The sequence below is a fragment of the Lagopus muta genome, chromosome 2 (assembly GCF_023343835.1).
Source record: "Lagopus muta isolate bLagMut1 chromosome 2, bLagMut1 primary, whole genome shotgun sequence".
Classification (NCBI taxonomy): Eukaryota; Metazoa; Chordata; class Aves; order Galliformes; family Phasianidae; genus Lagopus; species Lagopus muta.
Genome location: NC_064434.1, coordinates 106,087,883 through 106,107,595, shown reverse-complemented (window position 1 = coordinate 106,107,595; position 19,713 = coordinate 106,087,883).

Sequence of the window (19,713 nt, the reverse complement as noted above, 5' to 3'; positions counted from 1 at the left end):
TTGATCCTGCTAAAGTTGAAAGAGCCATGAAAAAATACCCAGATTTTCTGCATTCCGCTTCTTCAACTTGATTTCAGTCTGTCTGGTTGCCTAGTCATGGATGAATTTCAAACTTTTGATTGAAATATGGACAGTATGTGATTTAATCAGTACTTGTTTTATCTGCAATGCTCCGTTTGAACTCTTTGTAGCATGCTGTATCTTGGCATGTTAAGACATGCTTCGAATTTGCCATCTGGTTTTGGAACTGAGTACCTGTTTCTTTTACGGTTGCACTCCGTATTCCTCGGGGGGTCTGTTTGTTTGCTTTACAATTTTTTGATTCGGGATTCTGCTAAGGACACAGCTCTCCTCTGTCCCACCCAGGGAAGCAGCACAAGGGCAGCAAAGAGCTGTGCACAGCCCGATGTGCTAACCTCAAAACCTTTTGAAGTTTGGTTCGGATCCGTGTCCAAAAGTTGGGATGCTTTCCTGAAACTCATCCAAACATATCTGAGACTCTTTGGGTTAGGAACTGGGTTGAAACCCATGAGGATAGGCACTTTTTATTTTTTAATCCCCCGTCCAGGATTTCTGCACTTACATTTTTGTATACAAAGACCAGATTCCAGTGAAAATCATAACTCCTGGGGAACTTGGTACTTCTCCTGCTCTCAGAAGGACTGAAGATGGCCAGATGTGTGCAGTCACTGCGGATGGGGGCAGAGGATGAAGTTATCCTGTTTTTTCCCCAGGCAATACGTGGCACCTAAGGCGTGGGATGCAGAGATACTCCCAACATGAGTCACCATCTCTTCTCTAGAGCCCCGCACCGAGCCTTGCTGATATATGAGCCCGCAGGACCCAAACGCTGGCCTTGCCAGCATAAATTTAGGGTTGCTTGGCTGCTGATTTACGTTGCCCGGAGCTTGCCCGCTCCTGCCCGGCGCGCCGACCTGCCTGGGGGCTTTAATAAGGTCCTGTGCTATATACCCTATAAATTACCGCCCAAAAGCTTTGATACAGCGCACTGATTGAGGAGGCAGAGCATCTGAATCCCAACCTTCCCAATAGGGCCTCGCTTGTTTTTTACCCCTTCAGCCTCAGTTCATCAAAAAGGCAGGAAAAGCCTCTGCGAGCACCGCCCGCCTGCTCCTTATTCCCCTCCTAATGAATGTGGAAATATCTATGGCAAGGGGAATTTATGGGTGAAGGAATTCCAGTTACCATCATTTCATCTCTGCTGTAATAAGGCGGTCTGTGGCTGACAGCCTTGTAAAGTACTTTTGGGACACAAAGCCGTGAAAAACTCCTGGGAAACAGTCTTCTGGGCGAGCCTTCGCTTCCATCCAGGGGGAGAAAACAGCTTTTTAACGTCCAGAAGATGTTTATAACATAGAGCAGCTCCTGTTTCTTTACAGGCCTCTTCTCTAAGCCAAACGAAGGCAAACCAAATACTTTATTGAGTGGGCTCTGATGACCGCTTCTTTTTTTTTTTTTAAATGAGCGGATCTGTTTAAGGAAAAAAGAAGGAAGAAAAAAAAAGTATATGAAAAACACAAACGAACTTCAGATGGCGAGTTTAACCTCCAGTGGTCTCATAGATTAAAAAACATTAAATCTTTTTATCTAAATTCTAATAAAAATCATGTCTGCCATGGTTTTAGTGACTGCTTCCAACTACACTTAAAAGCTTATTATTTTCAGGCCAGGTAATGTGCACTGTAAAACTTAATATAAATATATACGTGTATGTTTATTTTTTAAACCGTTAGATTAATTCACACTTTCTATGAAAATATACACTAAGTATTTGTGCCTGTCACAATTTTGCCTGGAAAACACTTTGCATTTAAAACAAGTTGGTGTTTTTCAGATAGCTGACGGAGGAGAGAATTTTCTTGGCTTATCAGGTTTGTTGCTCGTTTGTTTTATGGCGCTTGCCTCCGTTTGCACACTGTTATCAGTATTCCATGTTTTAACGTGTTAGCTGAGAAAAATACGTGGTTGTTGTTTTGTTTTTTTAAATCACCTAAAACTAATAAAGTATGGGACGGAGCGAGGCAGCTTGGCTGTCTTCAAGCAGAAGCGTCCCCAGGCACGATGCTGTGCTGTTGATTTCACTGGCTGGAAACGCCAACCAAACCCTCTGCATCCAAAGGAAAACACACACATTCCCCAATAAAGGGAAGTTCTGAAGGTTTTAGGGGAAATCACTGCAGACCCTGGCAAAACCGAGATGGGCACAACTTGCTGGATGAGTTGACTGTTAAAGAAATGAAACTTTCAAGTGACCACAACTATTCATTAATTTGGATTGGATTCAGATAGCAAGGAGGGGAAAACTAGGAAGGCAAATTCAAATTGTTAGGGTTCTTTCTGGTTTTTGTTCTGTTTTTTTTTTCTTGGGGGGGTGGGGATATTTTTTTGAAATATGTTGAAATATGTTTTGACATATGAATGATCTTCATTCATTTTTGGTGCAATAAGATATTTGATCCAAACTTCAGCACTGCTGCCCACATCTACCCCTTATTTTTTTCTTCCAAAGGAAACCCAAAGCTGAGTATTTCACTTTTCGTTGATCCAAAATAACTTGGGATGTGCCTGAGGTTTCATTTGTTGTTGTTCTGATTTGTTCACTCAGCTGAAGATTAGTTTATTCCTGTGGCTTTGTGGCATGTGGTCTTGGGGCACAGAAGGGAGGGGTGATGGAAGAGCAGGCTGCAGAGGCTGTGTCCTTCAGGAGCTGCCAGGGGGCAAGCTTGGTGGAATCCTAACACCTTTGTGTGGGGAAGAGAATCATAGAAACATAGAAACATTAAGGATGGAAAAGACCTGTGAGATTATCTAGTCCAACCATTGGAAGTCCATTATCCCCAAACTTCTTACCTTGTCAACCACTGCTGTCATTGCCTTGAAAGGAGATGCTGGGTTGGCTTGACAGGATCCAGTTTTGATGAATTTCTAGCATTTGGCTTTAATTGTTGCTCTACAACTGAATGGACAGGCCCAATTGCTAGAATTAGACTTGTTCCCACCCTACTTAAAATGATGAGTTTTTAATGGTCTTAGCCCTGTTGGATAGGGAATTTGCTGTGTATCCGCCTGCTTCACACATCTGCATAGTCATGCTACCTATTTCTTTCCATGGAAACTGCAACAGATGCAAAGAGCACAGTGACTCTATTTGATAGAGCAAATTCTCAGTTACAGGGCACTATTTTTCGACACAGTCACTACCATTAGCTGTGCGTTTTTACCAGCAATGAACAGGAATCTATATGCCAGGCTTGTGAAAATCTGCACCAGCTGAGGAAACCCACTGTTCTACAGCTGCTATGACAGTGTAATTGCCAGGAAAATATTGCCCATGCAGTCCATCTTTCAGTGTCCCAAACAGATGGAAGCCCGAAGACACAAAATCCAAACAATATGGTGGGTGTCATAGGACAGTCCAGCTAAGACTGACAATGTGCTCCGTGGTCTTCAAATTGGTGTGAGGCCTGTCATTACCATGTTACAAGAGAAAGGTTGTCTTTTTTGTTGGCCTGACTCTGGAAGTTTGAGCCTTCGGCTTAGCCAGTGTTGCAATGTAGCAGTCAGAGTTTATGGTTTGATCCTGTTCTGGGAAACCCCAAAGGATCACCCCTTTCATATCCCAAACACTGTGTTACCCACTGGGGGCTGCATCTTGAACATTTTCTTCAATGAGGAATTCACATGTCACTGCTCCATGACCCCAGCTTGTGGTGGTGACATCACATCTCATCACTGATGACAGTGAGATCCAGGAAGCTGTCACATTCAGCCTCTTACTGGTTCAGAAGATCCTGGCCAACTTGCATATGGATGAGCCATTCAAGACACACTTCATTTCATGATGTGACAGTTGTGCATAGCCATCTAGAATGTGGTCTGTATTCAACATCACTGTCACCACTGCTGAAACATACCGCCCACTCCTCACTGTGCTCACAACCACAGTTTGGTCTGCATAAACATTCAGCAGCCATCAGTGAATGTCATTGGGTGCAATCGTTTCCACATGGAGGAATTCAGTGGCACAATTTTGCTTCATCTGCACTTCCGTGTCAGGCACGATTCTGTCAGAGTGCCCGTCTGCTGCCAGCTGTCACACAGCAACAAAATGGAATGGGGTATTGGTGGGAAGGTTCAGCCTGTTCTGCTATCCCACCAACATCCACTTCTGTTGTCACGGGGCAACATAATAAAATAGGAGGCATTACTTTTGGAGCAACCATCTTGTTTTGTATATTGTGAGATTTCCCTTGAACATTGCTTACATGCACTGGACCCCTTTTTGCAAGTGTCTGCTAGCTAAAATCAGTGCAATGAAGGATGGCAACGGACTGCACAAGGCACCAAGCTGTGTATGAATTCTGCTGGTCAGATATAAGTGTTTTATTTTTGAAAATACAACATCAGGCCTGTACTGCCATTCAGTATCACATACTCTGCTGATAACTCTGAAGGTGTCCTGACATCCCCTGGAACACCTGGTGTTGTTAACACAAAATACTCCTTGTCCCTGAGGGTTGGTAGCTCTCAGGAGCCGAGTGAGACACAGGGTATTCCAGCCCCTCCAAAATGCTCTTGGCTGTAGCAAGCCCATCTCCAGGCTCTGCTTCAGGCCATTCTGTGTCTTTTTTGTGGCACAAAAAGTGAATCGTGAAAAACTTAATAGAATGGGATGAAACAACCGGATGATGTCCAGATGCACTCTCCATTTTGGACACCACTATTTCCCTTGTAAACGTTATTATTCAAGCAAACCAACAACTTTTGCCCTCGGTATAATCATTTTGCTCCAGAAATAATGGGGGGGGAGAAGTTCTGGCTCTCCATCCTAAGAGCAGCTAACCAACACTTTACATCAAAGCCCTTTCATTCCCCGGCAGGAGGAGTTATAAATGGGCCTCGGTGCAAGCGGCACGGCTCCTGCCTGAGGACCGAGTGTTAGAAGTACCTCATGCTTTCATATGCCACAACATTAATATCAACCGTCCTGGAAGTTAAAAGAATATTTATACACGTACGCATCACATTAATAATGCATCAATTGACTGCTCTTATATTTAGAAACTAATATATTAAAACAAATTACCAAGTGACAAAACTTTCTTGACAGGGGATGAAATATATTGGCCTGCTTTATTGTATGTTCTATATATTATTAGAAATCGAGTAAATTCTTCCCATACTGCGACTTTTTAAAATAAAGTCTTCGTGTCTGATTCTCATTTATGCTCCAGGCTATGTATGCTTCCCTGCAAAGTGGCAATAGGGCAGATAAGAACGAAGCCTTTCAGAGCTGAAGGCCTTAAATCTCCCTATTTGGGATGTACTTGATTGGAGAAAATAACCTTTCGCCCAGTGTGTAGCTGTGCCGGGGGTGGACGTATCGAGCACAGATTTCGGGGACTCGATACTAGAATTCTGGAAGGTCTTTAGAGTAATCCTTTAATCTGTTTACTGTTAGATACACGAGAAAATGCTTATTTACAAGAGTAAACATCTACTTCCATTTCAAATAGGGGCTTAATCTGTTTAGGGAAAGGCTTGAGAGGAAATAATTCAAACTACTTTAAAGATTAAGGTTATCTTTTTTTATTTTTTTTTTCCTTCAAAGGAGTTTGCGGGCAACCTTCAGGGGAAGGCGTGTTCATTCAGTCTGAAAGCGCTTTAAATGCTCCATCATTCGACCCTGTAGCAGTGAGGCTCAATGTGAGGCTGGCCAATTTCGGCCCTGTTTTGCACTGATTTTAACCCCGTGATATTATATTTCATTTTTACTTCTGTCTTTCAGTAATTAGGGCATTCTGCAGCGAGCATTAGGGATGCTTTGGAATGGTTTGGTGATTACATGCTTGGTTTTCTTTTAAGTCTTAATTCAAATACACTTTTGATTAAAACCATCCATCCGACCAGCCCCTCCTAGCAATGAGCATCGGTTGATTTCCACGCAGCACCTTCTCACGAGGACAGAACAAATCGACTCCCATTTGCTGCAGACGCATCACCCTGCTGAAAGCAGTCACGTCTTTTAATGTTATACCCACATTTCTGTCTGAATTAGTAACCCTGGAGGTGGAGGAAGTGCTCTCCCATCTCTTGGCTAGCCCCTTGCTTCAGAGTGGTACTCAGCCCCACAGCAGGTCTCATAGAATTATTAAGGTTGGAAAAGACCACTAAAATCCAACCATCCACCCATCATAGTTCTTTAGAGGGGAAATCACCTCGTTTCAGCCAAAACCTCTCATGTTTTATGAGAAAGCAGAGCATACAGTTGTTGGCACATCCTCGGTATAAAAAGAGACATCCCAAATAACTCCTCTTGTGAACCCATATGCTGATGTCAGCAGTTTGCAGCTCTGCTGTGCACAGATGGATTCACCAGGTGTGATGGTTCAAACATTTTGATGGGAGAAATTTTCTGGGCAATCATAAACCAAAAAGAACCCGATCGGTTTGATCTCCAATCTTAAAAAAAAGGGTTGACTTTCCTATTTTTTTTTCTTCAGGGGAGGTGAGATTGGCATGGTTGGCACCAAGAAGTACATAAACCATTCATTAAAGAACGCTGTGATTTGTTTGATCGATTTCTTTATAGACATGGCCATGTTTTATTAGGAGAGTTGAAGCTCATTTGATTCCTGCTGTGAGTATTTACTTCCTCTTTTCCCCCAGAAAACAAGGCCATCAGTCCATGGTAATGCTCTAAGGGCCCTATAGTCATGCGGAGCTCAGGTGAGCATGACTTGCTTCCCAGTTCCCACATTTCTTCAAGGCTGCACAGTGCCTAAGAACGACTCCCAGCGTGTTTACTTTCCCATGAAACTTGGATCCAGTAATCCTGTGGTTTTCATTATTTTATTCCTGTTTTTGTTACAGTATGCCTGTAACAAGAGGCAGCAATTGGAATCCCAAAGGAACAGCTTGGCTCGGTGTTGGGTGGGTTTACCTGCTCCTTAAGAACAAGTGATGCAGCCAGCAAGGTGAAAGCTAATTTCTTTGTAACTAAGGTTTAATTGAAAATAATTATTGCACTGTTAAGGAAGCAATGTCCTCCATTATTTATTTACAACTTGCACATTAAAATGCTTAACTGGAGCTCAACCCTATTAAAACAATCTGCAGCATCAGCGTATTACTCTCTCTACAATTAGCCTCATAAGAGAGGCTGAAAGGATCCTCCTTACTTTTTTTTTAAACACAGACTGTCCCCAAAGTCACACAAAGTCAGTGTTGGCTCTCCTAGCAGGCAGTGAGAGGGGATGTCATTCACACCCATTTGTGGCACTGAGGGACATGGTCAGTGGGCATGGTAGGGCTGGGTTGGTGGTTGGACTTGGTGATCCTTCGTGATTCTGTGAGTCTACGATTGTTTCATTCTACGATTTCACGATTCTATGATTCTCTGACTCTACGATTCTATGACCTGGGCCTAAAATCAGAGCAGAGCAGCAAAGTGATATTTAAACATGCAAAATATGGAATATTCGCATGTAAGCGAGTAGGGTGCCAAGTTTCATTTTGGTTTTGGAGGCCAGTAAGAGCAATTACAAGGTGTGTGGTATTGTGGAACCCATCCAGGATTTTTTCCAAGAGGGACTGTGGATGCTTTTTTAAGACATGACCCTGCCCTGTGATTTCTTACCCACCCACCCGTACAGCAAAGTGCTCCATCTCTGCATGGTGCCAGCAACTGCACAGGTATAGAACTCTCAAAATACACAGGGAAAGTGGTTCTGATTTCTGCTCCCTGCATCAGAAAACAAGAGATGAGTTCCTTGTAGGAGTGCGAAATGCAGTGCTGCTGAGTGAGGATGCTCCAATGCTCCCATCTCAACACATGCCTGCTCCTGGTGGGTTTTGCTCTCTAAGAGCTCATCATAGTGCCATCTGGTCTGCATTTTGGGGACAAACCCCCTGCTTTCCCGTGCAGTCTCCGCTAGATGGCTGCGCTCACTGCATGGTCAACATGGAGCTGCACGCTGGAGCACAGTGGGCAGCGACTGCTCCCTGAGTGCTGAGGCACAGAAGACAAGGCACTCTATAGGATGGCCAAACGAAGACTGGGGATTTAATTCCCCATGCCCTCAAGACTGTAGACAAAAGTCCGATCCCAGCCCTGCCCGCACACCGAGGGCTAAGCCGGAGCTTCAAACCTCTCTGTCTCCAAAGTGTTTATTCAGCAGCGGCTGCGGCACAGGAAACCTGCGCTTGGTCCACTTGGGCTTTTCCCAAAAGTTTGACAAAGTGTATTTGTGGCCTTGCATTAGTGGAAGAATTAATCACGCCTGACAGGCCAAGTGCAGCCCCGGTGCGAAAGGGCAGCGCTCCAGCGAGGCCAGCAGCTCCTGCCAGCTCTGCCCTCATGTATCTGAAGCCATTCTTCTCAAACACTAATTTATTTTTTAGGACTTGCTTTGGGTGCGTCCCTTGGGCAGGTTTTCATTTTTTAATGTGACTGGCAGGGTCAAGTGACAGAAATGCAGAAATGATTTTTTTCTTTTTTCTGGTGACAGAAAGTGGAGAAAGGAAGCCTTTGTCAGCACGGAGCTGCCACTCTTTTTGGGTGACACCTTTCTCACCAGGCTGCCAGAGAGGGTGAAAATGGCAGTGATTTGTTTGGTAACTCCTTACGGACATGCTTCTAGTTTCATCAGGCAGCTTTAATTATAACCCGAGTTTATAACCCTTGGTTAGCCCTCAGCTTTACATAGCCCAGGTCATTATGCTGGAAAAAAAAAACCATTCTATTTGCAGCAAGAGCTGCTGAATTACTTGGAACTTGTTTTTTTCTTTTTGGCTATTTGGTCAAGGCTTAACAGCATATGTGCTATGCTGCTAAGGCTCACTTTGGTGATGGGGAGGTGACCTCGTGCTTGGCGTGCTGAGTTTCCCAGTGGATGTGTAGGATTGCTGTGGGGAGCTGGCATTGGGGTGGCCTAAAGAACTCATCCTCCTGGCCCAGCTCTGGGCTGTCCCTGAAATAAAACCTACTCCAGAAAGAAGAAAAACCATCTTTCCTTCTGGGACTGGGACTCTGCTCATGCGCTGGGCACCCATAAAAGCAAGAGATCCCAGGGAAAACATGCACCGAGCTCTCTCTTTTTAAATGTCCTCCCTTTAAACACGACTTCCCTTCCCAAACGTCTGTGAAACCCACCTCCCTGCCTTTTTTCATCGTGCTCCCAGTCCCTTCTTTCTCCAGAAATAAATCTGAATGTCTCTTGAACTCATTTATACTGCTCGGTTGCCTTCCCCGGACTAACTTGTTCCATATGGCCGTTGCGCTTTGCGTGGAGCAGTTCTGCCTGGGTTCCCTTATTTACTTCCAAGATTCTTAATTTTATGAACAATTTCCTAACAATCAGATCAATTAGAAAGTGGAAAAGTCCTCCAAGGGAAGTGGTAGGATCCCTGTCATTGGTATAATGCAAATTTAGGCCAGACAAAGCAATTCCGACCGTCCTCTGCGGAACAATCCACCGCTGGCAGCGCGGCTGGGTTGGCTGATCTAATAAGGCAGATATTTTCCATCTTTGCATTCCTCGGGCCTGATCCTGTGCCCGGTGACACCAGTGGCAGCATTCCCTTCTGCTTCGCTCCCCACACACTGCCACTTCCAGCACGAGGGCCGCATGACGCAGGATTACGCCGGGTAATCGGGCTCCCTAGAACAGTCATAGCAGCCTCTTCTTCTCTATTCTGTCTTCTTTATTATTCTGAGTAATGCCTGACACATGCTTATTTCATGCCTCATACCAACATATTTCAACGAAAGGCAAACATAAAGAATGAAACCAATACAGCTTTAATGGATCAAATACCATTCTACTAAAAACCGCAATTTTCGAATCAAGGATTTTATTGAAACAGACTTTCTTTCAGAGCAAAGCATCCTACTGAAACCCCACGGTTTCTCAAAGTCATGTCCAGCAGTCGCTTTTATTTTCCCATCTCAAACAGGTAATTTTCCAATCAGGTCTATAATACCAAATCAATTTACATATACCAAAAATACATAGTTACAAGAATTAGCTCAAGCCAGTGTAATTTTTAATCCTTCGCCTGTTAACACAAACCACATATATCTGCAAGTAGGAATTCCTCTGGATACCAGTGGAAATGTATTCCAAACAATGCATTCTTATTCAAATTCTTATCCATTTTAATCAAAAAATTCTTGCATTATCCACAACCAGTATCTTGCAGTATCAAGCCAGCCCATTTCATTTTGTTGAAGTCAGACCACTTTTCCTATCTCGCTGGAATTAATACAGCGTGTATTGGATGTGACGCCTAATGACTTGGGTACAATAACACCAGCAAGCTATTTTCAGTGTGCGTATCACCAACAGCTGGATTGCTGCTATGCACCAAACCAAGGCATGTTTTATTGAAAGCAGGAGGCAATCGCATCTTCATGTTGCAGACTTGCACGTGCAGTTGCATCTTGCACAAGACCGTAACTTTGTAAGTATTCTTGGCCACATCAGTATGGGAATCTCATTCAGGACCATCCCCAGAAATGGCTGGGAGCTTTGCTCCCGGAGCCCCACCTGCTTGGAGCCCACATGGTGAGGCTGGATCCCTTCCACCCCGGAGATGGGCTTGTTGACAGGCGCTAGATCTGCTCTGGGCTTTCCCTAGCTTGGCCAGAAGACAGCCTCTCCTTGGAGCTGCTCGCTGCTCTGGCTGCAGCTTCATGAATGAGCTGAACTCGCTGTTGAAGAAGTCTTACAAAGTGGCAATGAAGCTGTGCTCTCTGCAGATCTGTGCTTCACAACGCGTCCCCTCAGCTGCATACCTTTCTGTGCTTAGAGCTGGAGTTCAAACATCACTTCCCATGACACTACACATCTCACTTAATGCTATTAGCCACTCAACACTCAACGTTTAGTCTTGCATTTAGTGCTGAACACATCACCAGGACAGTCCTATCTGGTGTGGGCTGGGGCACCCCAACCTCTGCCCCCATTGCTGTTTCCCATGGTGGCCGGTCCCCACGCTCAGCAGCACTCCACTATTTCACCAAAATAAGATGCCAACTTTCTTCTAAATGCTCTATAATTTTATTTTATTAAAACGTTTGCAAGCAGAGAGAGAGAGGGTTTTTTGCACTATCCCAAACGGGTGCCAATAAAATCTTTATACCCTACCACAGGCTCAGGTACCGCGCTTTTCCAAAGGAAAACATATTATGCAGAGAAATTATTTTCTTACAGAGAATACATTAGAGAAAGGATATAAAACTTTATTGTCGCTATATTTCCTACCCCCTACTTCAGAAAGCCAACTTTCTCAAGCGCTACATGCCGAGGAAGGGAGGAAGGAGGGAAATAAGGCATTAGTCAGATGGGGGAATGTCTGAGAGCGCTTCAAATAATGTTGCTTGAAAGCAATAGCACAGTTTTAAGACCCGGCGCCTTAGGAACGGAGGTGGATGGGTGAGTTTTGTTAACTCCTGATTTTCTACTTGTATTTTTTGTTGTTATTGTTTTAATTCCAGAGTGTTCAGAGCCATGTGATATGAGCTGGTCCTTTACCGTCACTGCTTTCAGGTCGCTGCGTTTTTGGACACAAGGGTTGACCCATGGTTTGAAAGGAGCCGGGTAGCTCTGCCAAAGCCAGGAGGTTGCTGCAGATCAAAACTAGTCAACATTCTCCTCTGTTTGTCTAGTTTTTATGGGGAAAATTTGTTTACATCTGTACATTAGCCAAAGAAAGGTTGCGCAGCGGCTTCTGTTCACTTCTTCACACAAAGCTTTAATATTTGATAATGTTACTTAATAAAATCTGTTACAAGGTTCTTAAATAACTCTTTATGACCCTTTTATGATTTATGTCACGACGCATAACCTCGGGTGTATATGTTTTATGTTATTACAGATGTGTAAACTGATATTAATTGTACACATTTTCCCCTGAAGTATAGGAACTTATTTTTTTTTCTCCTTTTCCCTTGGCTATATAACTAGACATATAATAATTTCTACAGAAGGTAAAGCCGGCACATACAGTAAAAAATGGATGAAAAATGTTTGCGCAGCTCTGCCTTTCATTTTAAATGAATATAAATGTTCGTCTATGTCATAAATTTAAGCTGCAAGTAAATTACTGCCAAGTTCTGAGCCCATCTCATGTTAGAATCCTGGAGTAAAATAGAAAACATTTGTTGAATCAGTCTGCTGAAAGCAGCAAGGAAATGATGTAATGTTTGTGAAATATGCAGTTTTGATAAAATCCAATTAGCACTCAGGGCTGCTCGCTTGCAGGCGTGCGGTGCTGCAGCATCACCTCCCTGCCCAGGAAATGCTCCGCATCCCGCAGCTTCACCAGGTTTCCTGGTACTTTAGCAAACGGGTGAGAAACCCACGGTGCAAATCTGTGCTTCCAAGTGAAAATCCGTTTTCTGAACCTGAAGGATTTTCCAGCCCGAGATCTGGCTCTGCAGATGATAACCCCAGCTGAGGAATGGCAGCATCAAAAAGAAGGGAAATAAAACCGAGATACCTTTCTCTTCAAATGTGATTTACAAAACATTTCAGCATCTGGAACAAGGGACATTAGTTTTGATTATTTCCTTATGATATTTATTCAATTTGTTATACTTAAACTATTATTGTTTTCTATTCTATCTCTCCCTCACTCTGTTCTTCTCTTTCATCCCCATATTTCTGTTCATTTGTCAAGAGCAGCTCAAGAAAAAAGAGTCAGCAGCATGAAAAAAAATCACAGCATGTCATCAACGTGGCCTTTTTTGTTTTATGGCATTAAATGAACTGCCTGCACAGGCAGAAAAGAAGAAAGCAAGTACTTGAAGTCTGCCATTATAACCACCAAAAGCAAGGCATGAAAGCAAGCCAGTAGTCATAAGCTTGGGTAGTGCGTTTATCTGAACCTCTGCTAATGGTGGTGTAATGCCAATGAAAGATACACATGTGCAGCAAGGACAAGGGAAAATGGTTTCAAACTATCAGAGGGGGGATTTCAACAGGATGTAAGGAAGAAGTTTTTACCATAAGGGCAGTGAGGCAGTGGCACAGGTTGCACAGACAGGTGGTGGTGCCCCATCACTGGGCATTGGGCGCATCTCCGGGTGCTCACCAAGAGGCAATGGCAGCAGGGACAATTCACAACCATGGATTTCCTCATCATGCTGAAACAATGATGGATTTTTGGGCTCCCTATCAAAGAAGAAGAAAACAAACTGGCATACATTGAACCCCAACTTTAGGGGGAAAAACATAAGAACCAAAGTGTGCTACATTGGAGCAGCCTGAAACATCTTCTTTGATTCAAATCTGAAGCACTTTGTTTTGCTTTGCTGAGTCATTTAACTCTTTTGTTCCAACTTTCGTCTTTTAATGTAGGTCAGTTTTGAAGTAAACAAATGCTATTTGGAATCAAAAGACTTAAAGCTTTTGCTTGGAAAATGTCAAATATTTTAGCAAGTCGAAAGTGAAATGTTTTGACGTTTTCAGGGGAAAAAAGTAAAAGGAAAATCCGTGCTTTTTTCTGGATGAAATCAATAGCTGAATTTGACCTGAATGTGTGAAATTTGTCGTTTCTTCTAATATTCAGTTTTTAAAATGTGGAGACCTCATGGCTCTCTGCAATGACCCGAAAGGAGGCTGTGTGAGGCGGGGTTGGCCTCGGCTCGCAGGGAACGGCCATAGGATGAGAGGGGATGGCCTCACGTTGTGCCAGGGGAGGTTCGGGTTGGCTGCTAGGAGCAATTCCTTCTCCAGAAGTGATTCTGCACTGACACAGCTGTACAGGGAGCGGTGGGGTCACCTGGAGGAGTCCCAGAGCCGTGGGATGTGGCACTGAGGGACGTGGGCAGCGGGCACGGCTGGGATTGGACTGGATGATTGTGGTGATCTTTACCAGTCTTAACAATTCTAATATAGAACATCTTGACTACAATTCACCTCAAATCCCTGTGTGTTGCATGCCCTGAGCACGTAGAGTTCATTCTCAGCAAAGGCTGAGACATGGAATGCAGGAACTCCATGGAGGAAATCTCTGCTGCAAAGAAACTCTGCAATCATTGCCTGCTAAGTCATGCATCACGCAGCACAGGTGCTTTGGCCAGCTGCAGGAGCACTCTGGAGGGCTTCCAGCAAGGCAGAAGTGCCATTCCCCAGCTCCCAGCCCTTCAGAAAGTTTACTGTGGAAACTGATCCTTTCTTAAAAGTGCCTCTTTGTGGCGGTGTCACCTCAGACAGGGCTGGGTAAAAGAATTACCTGCTGCTTGCCTGGCCCACGCATTGTCTTCTGAGCATGAACTAATGGGGTAACCTAACCCCAGCCAGATAAAAAGCGCACGTCTGTGCTAACATTTGTCATGAGCATTTCCCATGAAGCTGCCGGGTGTTGGCTTTGGGGGCCTTTTAGCACATTATCAGGATATCTGGCCCCTTCCAGGTGCTGAGTGCCTCCTCAGATCTAGCTCGCCCTGCTCACCAGCTGAGAACAGGCAAGAACTTTAATTATCTCCAATATCACCAGGCCAGCACTGCCCCCTCAAGTTAATTAACACAGGCATTAATTACATGCTGGTAGGAAATAGAAAGCAGGGAAGTGCTTCAGCATTGCACTGATAGGTGTTGGGTGCTGTAGCCCGTGCTCATGAATTTTTCCACATTTCTCAACATGCTCTGATATTTTGGTTTCACCAAGGGAGGTCAGTAAGTATTAATTGTGCCAGCTGAGGCTCACGCTGGTGGCGATTATAGCAATCTGTATCTACAGTGATGATACATACAGAGGTCTAACCCAATGCTTGTTAGTTCGGTTGGCAATCACTCCTACCGATAGGAGCAGCACCCAGCAGCAGAGGAATCAGCCTCATGGGACCTGTATTCTCTGGAGCCTGCAAGGCTTAGATCAACATACTTGTTCTGTCCAGCATCAGGTTCCCCCACAGATTAAATGCATTCTTCTCTGAGAAGTCATCTACGGCTGCAAATGTCTAGCACAAAACAGCGTATCAGTTTTATTAAGCAGGATGCGAGGCAATTTAATAGCGTGGTTTAATTCAGTAGAATCCATCCAGCTTAAGTATTTTTCCATCTTCTACTCAACCTGTTTTATGATTTATCAATTACCTACTTCACATATATCATGGCTTTAAGTTTTTCACTCTGTAAATCATATTCCTGGATGAAAAAACTTAGTTTTTATGCTATTGAAAAAAAAAATAAGGTTGTCTGTCTATATAAGAATCATAATACTTTCTGCAAAATATTCAAGTGATCATTTCCAATGGATGCGATTCTGCAACGAGACAGAAGATTTGCAGGATGTTCAAGAGGTTACAGTGACCTTTCGAGGATAAACTGCATTAAGCATTAATCTTTCATACAAATAAAGCTGTTTTCTATCAATAGAAGGTTCTTTTCTTCCTGCCATTCACAACCAGAGATGCGCTGCCCTGAACACAGAGGATGTCGATCCATCTTCTCTGCTACAATTCCAAAATCAATTCCATCGCCCCGTAGCGCTCCTTGAGCCTTCGCTGGCTTCAGCAGAGCTGCAAGCACTGGGGCAGTTTGTGATCAGATGACTTTCCATTGACTCTGGGAGGTTTGAGGGTGTCTCTCCCAGCGTCTCATTCTGTAAGCACTTACTGAAATGCTGCCTGAAAAAACAAACACGAAGCTTAAATCACTCTTCCAAGTCCCGCGGGGATATTCCCATTCACTCCAATGGGCACCGGCCCAGGCTCTCGCTGTGCAGAGCGTGGTAACTTCATTGCAATAGGCCCTGCGAAGGCTTTGCCAAATTAAAATTAAAATTTTGTAATTCTTCTAGTTTAATTGTCCATTGTATCTGATCCTGAGCGATTCCTTCAGACTTTCGGAAATAATCAGGCCACTGGGTGAAATTCTGGCTTCACCGAGGTCAATGGCAGAAGCTTGCATGGACTTAACGAGGCCACAGGCTCTCCCCACGTCTGCCGTGATGTTATTTATGTTGTGGTTCAATGAGCAGTTGTCTAATGCAGATGCGTAAATGACTCCTAATGAGATCAAGATCCCCACGGTGGTTGGGGTTGGACAAAAATACGGTCTTGGCTGCCTGTGCTCAAGGACAGTGGGTTTAGGAGGAAGATACAGAGTGAATATGAGTGGCCTATGCACTACCTGCTGGCAGAAATTTGGCTCCCGTTGCCCTGTCCCAATGAAGCTTCCACGTCACTGATGGATCCATAGATAATCTACAGAGACTGAAGGTTAATTGATGGAGATTGACGGCTAAGGGTTCAGAAAGGAGCACAACCCATTGAAAATGGGTTTGATTCAAGGCTTTGAAACTGAAAGCAAACCTTTCTGAAAAACAAAATCCCCCATTAGAGTTGATAATGTGAAAAATGTTCATCTCGCCCCCAGAAATGTACTTTCTGTCCACGTTAAGGAAGTGAAACACAAAACGTGATAAAGAGCACTGGAGGACTTCTTCTCTGCCAGAAACCGGTTGGTTGCAAATGCCTTCAAATGAAAACAACTCAGAAATTTCAAAAATGTTTGCAAAAAGACATTTTCACTTTTCAACCAACTCTGTTATTGATTTTCCAGGCTGAATAAGGAATGCTTGTTGAATTTTATGGAAACTGATAGTGGGACTATATGAAACTGGCCATAAAAGATAACAGATTTTGTTTTAAAGTCAGATAAAAGTTATAGTCCCGTGTTATTTGGCATATGAATTTCCTATGATACCAATAAAAATGTTAGTTATAAAGCATTTCCTGAGGAATGGTTGTAACCCCAAATGATCATGGTTATTTGCTGAGGAAAATAGGTTTTATTCTGAACAATAAACCTATGCAGATTTATTAACCTGGGAAGCACACAGCCATTCCGTGTACCAATCCGGTTCGAGCTGATGGAATTAATAACACTGATATAATGAAAAATATCTTTTACACTCCAAAACCATTGCCTGCATAATGTCACACATAAAAGAGTTTACTTAACAGCCCTTTAGCTCTATTTTCCCATTCTTTGCAGAAGTCTTCATTCACAATGGATTGGTTCTATTTAAATGGTGATATTTGCTATGTATCGTGTTACTGCAGCTCAATTCCCCGCAGATGAATGAAAGCCGAGCATGAACTAACAAGAAAAATACTCCAAAGATGAAAATTTGAAACAACCAAAAATGCCTTTCGTGCTTTGAAGGTGATAGCAAGTGAAAGTGATGGCTGTGCTTCAGCTGGAGTTCACAGCAGAGATTTCGCTCGTAAGTAGCCCAGACCCCCTGGAACTGCACCACAGGAAACAAGTGGGAAGGATGCTAAACAGAGAGCTGAGTGGTGCTTGTTTTGCCTTCTCTGCAGCCACTGCCTGCTTCCTTGAGGTTTGGATTGGGATGGGGATGAGCACTTTGTGCCCCAGTGGTGGACGTTGGGATGTGGAGCATGCGGAGCTGATGGGCGCCCCGGTGGGGATTGGCATCTTTCTTTTCTCGTTCCTTTGTAAAGTATCCTCTGAGACCACAGCTCCATCAGACAGACCGATGACACCCAAATCCATGCGCCTCCCCACTGTCCCAGCCAGGCAGCTCTGCAGCAGCAGGCGTTCCTTCTGCCAGGGAAAACAACTGGAGAGCCTCCGGCCTCCCCTCCCTCACCATTACAGACACACCTGGTACAACAATGCTTTTGTAAATGGGAGGGAGAGGGTTAAGGGAGGAATTTGGGTTTTGTACAAATCAGCACATTCTACTTTTATAAATGCACATATCTATATATAGAGAGAGGGGTGAATGTTCCAGAGAAATGTCGTGTTTTTATCAAGCAGAACCCAAGTCTACAGGCTGGATATTAAGCCAAACAGCATGTTTGCAGGTAATTAGTGTTTATAATCAGTTTGTAAAGCTAAAGTGACTCCAGATCGCAATGTGCTCAAGGAAAAAAAAGAAAAAAGAAAATGAAGAGAAGATTTTTTTTTTCTTTGCCTATGCATGCAAATGCCAAATTAACATCTGCATACAATATATGCGTTGGTCAGACCAAAAATATTGTTGTGGTTATGGCCAATTCACTTAAAAGCCTATATGTTTAAAACCTCACATTAGTATGGATGAAATGTTTTCTGTTCCTTTAACTTTTTTAGGGCTTTTTTTTTTTTTTTTTTTTAAGTTAAAGTTTCACATTAATGGTACTTATAAACCACAGCTGTTTCAGTGTACTATATAACAATAGTGTTTTGTATCTGAGCAAGTTTGGAAATCTTCATGCTTACTCAATTGTTCCAAAACCAAAAGCAACCCCACTTGTTCCTTGAAATGGAAGAGATATCTGTAGTGTTTGCAAAACAATTAGATTCCTGACAACTTTTCATAAAGATGATGTTTTGCTATTGCTTTGGAGATGAGATGAGTTTCAGTCTCGGAGCCAGATGAGATTTGACAGCGTTAGCTTTGGGACATGATTCTGTCATTGCTGCGGTGAGGGGGAGGCTGAGCTGCTGCTTGCCATGCCCCCAAAACCGCTGCTGGGATTCAGGTGTGATGGGCAAAGCTTGACAGATACAATGGATAAGTGCCCAGAGGTAATGGTGTGGAGGAGCAGAAGCTTCATCCTGGTCTGCTTGCCAGGTTAGGTGGAGCCCTGGTCAGTCTGACGTGGTAGGGGGCAACATGGACTTCATGGCAGGAAGTGGGAACTGGATGACCTTTAAGGTCCACTCCAACCCAAGACAATTCTACTATTCTATGATTTTACTGTGGGTTCAGAACCCCCTTTTTTCTCAAGCTTCTCCTGCCGCACCAAATCCTCTGGCAGATAGAACGTACATCCAAATTCACAATGCGAGGATTGACCTCCAAGAGCCTGGTTTTGTTTGACCAAGGGCTGGGAGCAGCACTTTGCCCTCCAGAGTTGTTTCCATGAAGCTGCTTGCTCTCCTAGACCTGTTTCTCTGGATCCATGGCCACGTTGGTGGCAGTGACGGCGGCGATGTTCCTGATGGAGGCTGTTTGATTCTCGCCTCTGAGCAGATCGTGGAGAGCTGTGCTGGTTGTTGTTTTATTTTTCCTCCTCAGCACATTTCATCTCTTTCTTCGAGCCTCCGGTTTTCCGGGAGAGGTTTTGAAGTGGCCTCATTTGTAATCTGACCTCTCTTCATGTCATATTTGCGTCATCGGCTCTGGGGGCCGTGCTAGGATGCTGACAAGTATTTCTAGCTTTAAAATATAACTCTTTGGCAACCCAAAGAAGAAAAAAAAAAAAAAAAGACCAATACCCCACTGACTTTGGAGTGTTTCTGCAGAAAAAGGAGAGGGCTCATGGCACAATGCAACAGCGACCAAGGGTGTCCCAAGACCCTGCCCTGCTTTATTCACAGCGGTTACTGCGAGCCCAATAGCAGGACTGGCTGGCTGGATATCCCTATGGCAAAAGGAATGAGGACACAGTGCTGGGGTAGAGTAGGGAAAACGCAGAATGCTCTGAAAAAATGCATTTTTGCTGTTTTCCCATTAGATGGGGCTATGTCAGAAACCATCAGCAACACCTGGTGTTAGAGCTGGTGCTCATGCAAAGAGAAAAGAGATGCATCTTCACGGATTCAGTGGAGCTACATAGATTTCTGCAATCATAACATCTGAAAAAAGAGGGGAAAAAAAAAAATGCACCTACGTAGATTTAGAAGTAATCTCTATTAATCCCCCAATTCTTCAAGATGTTCT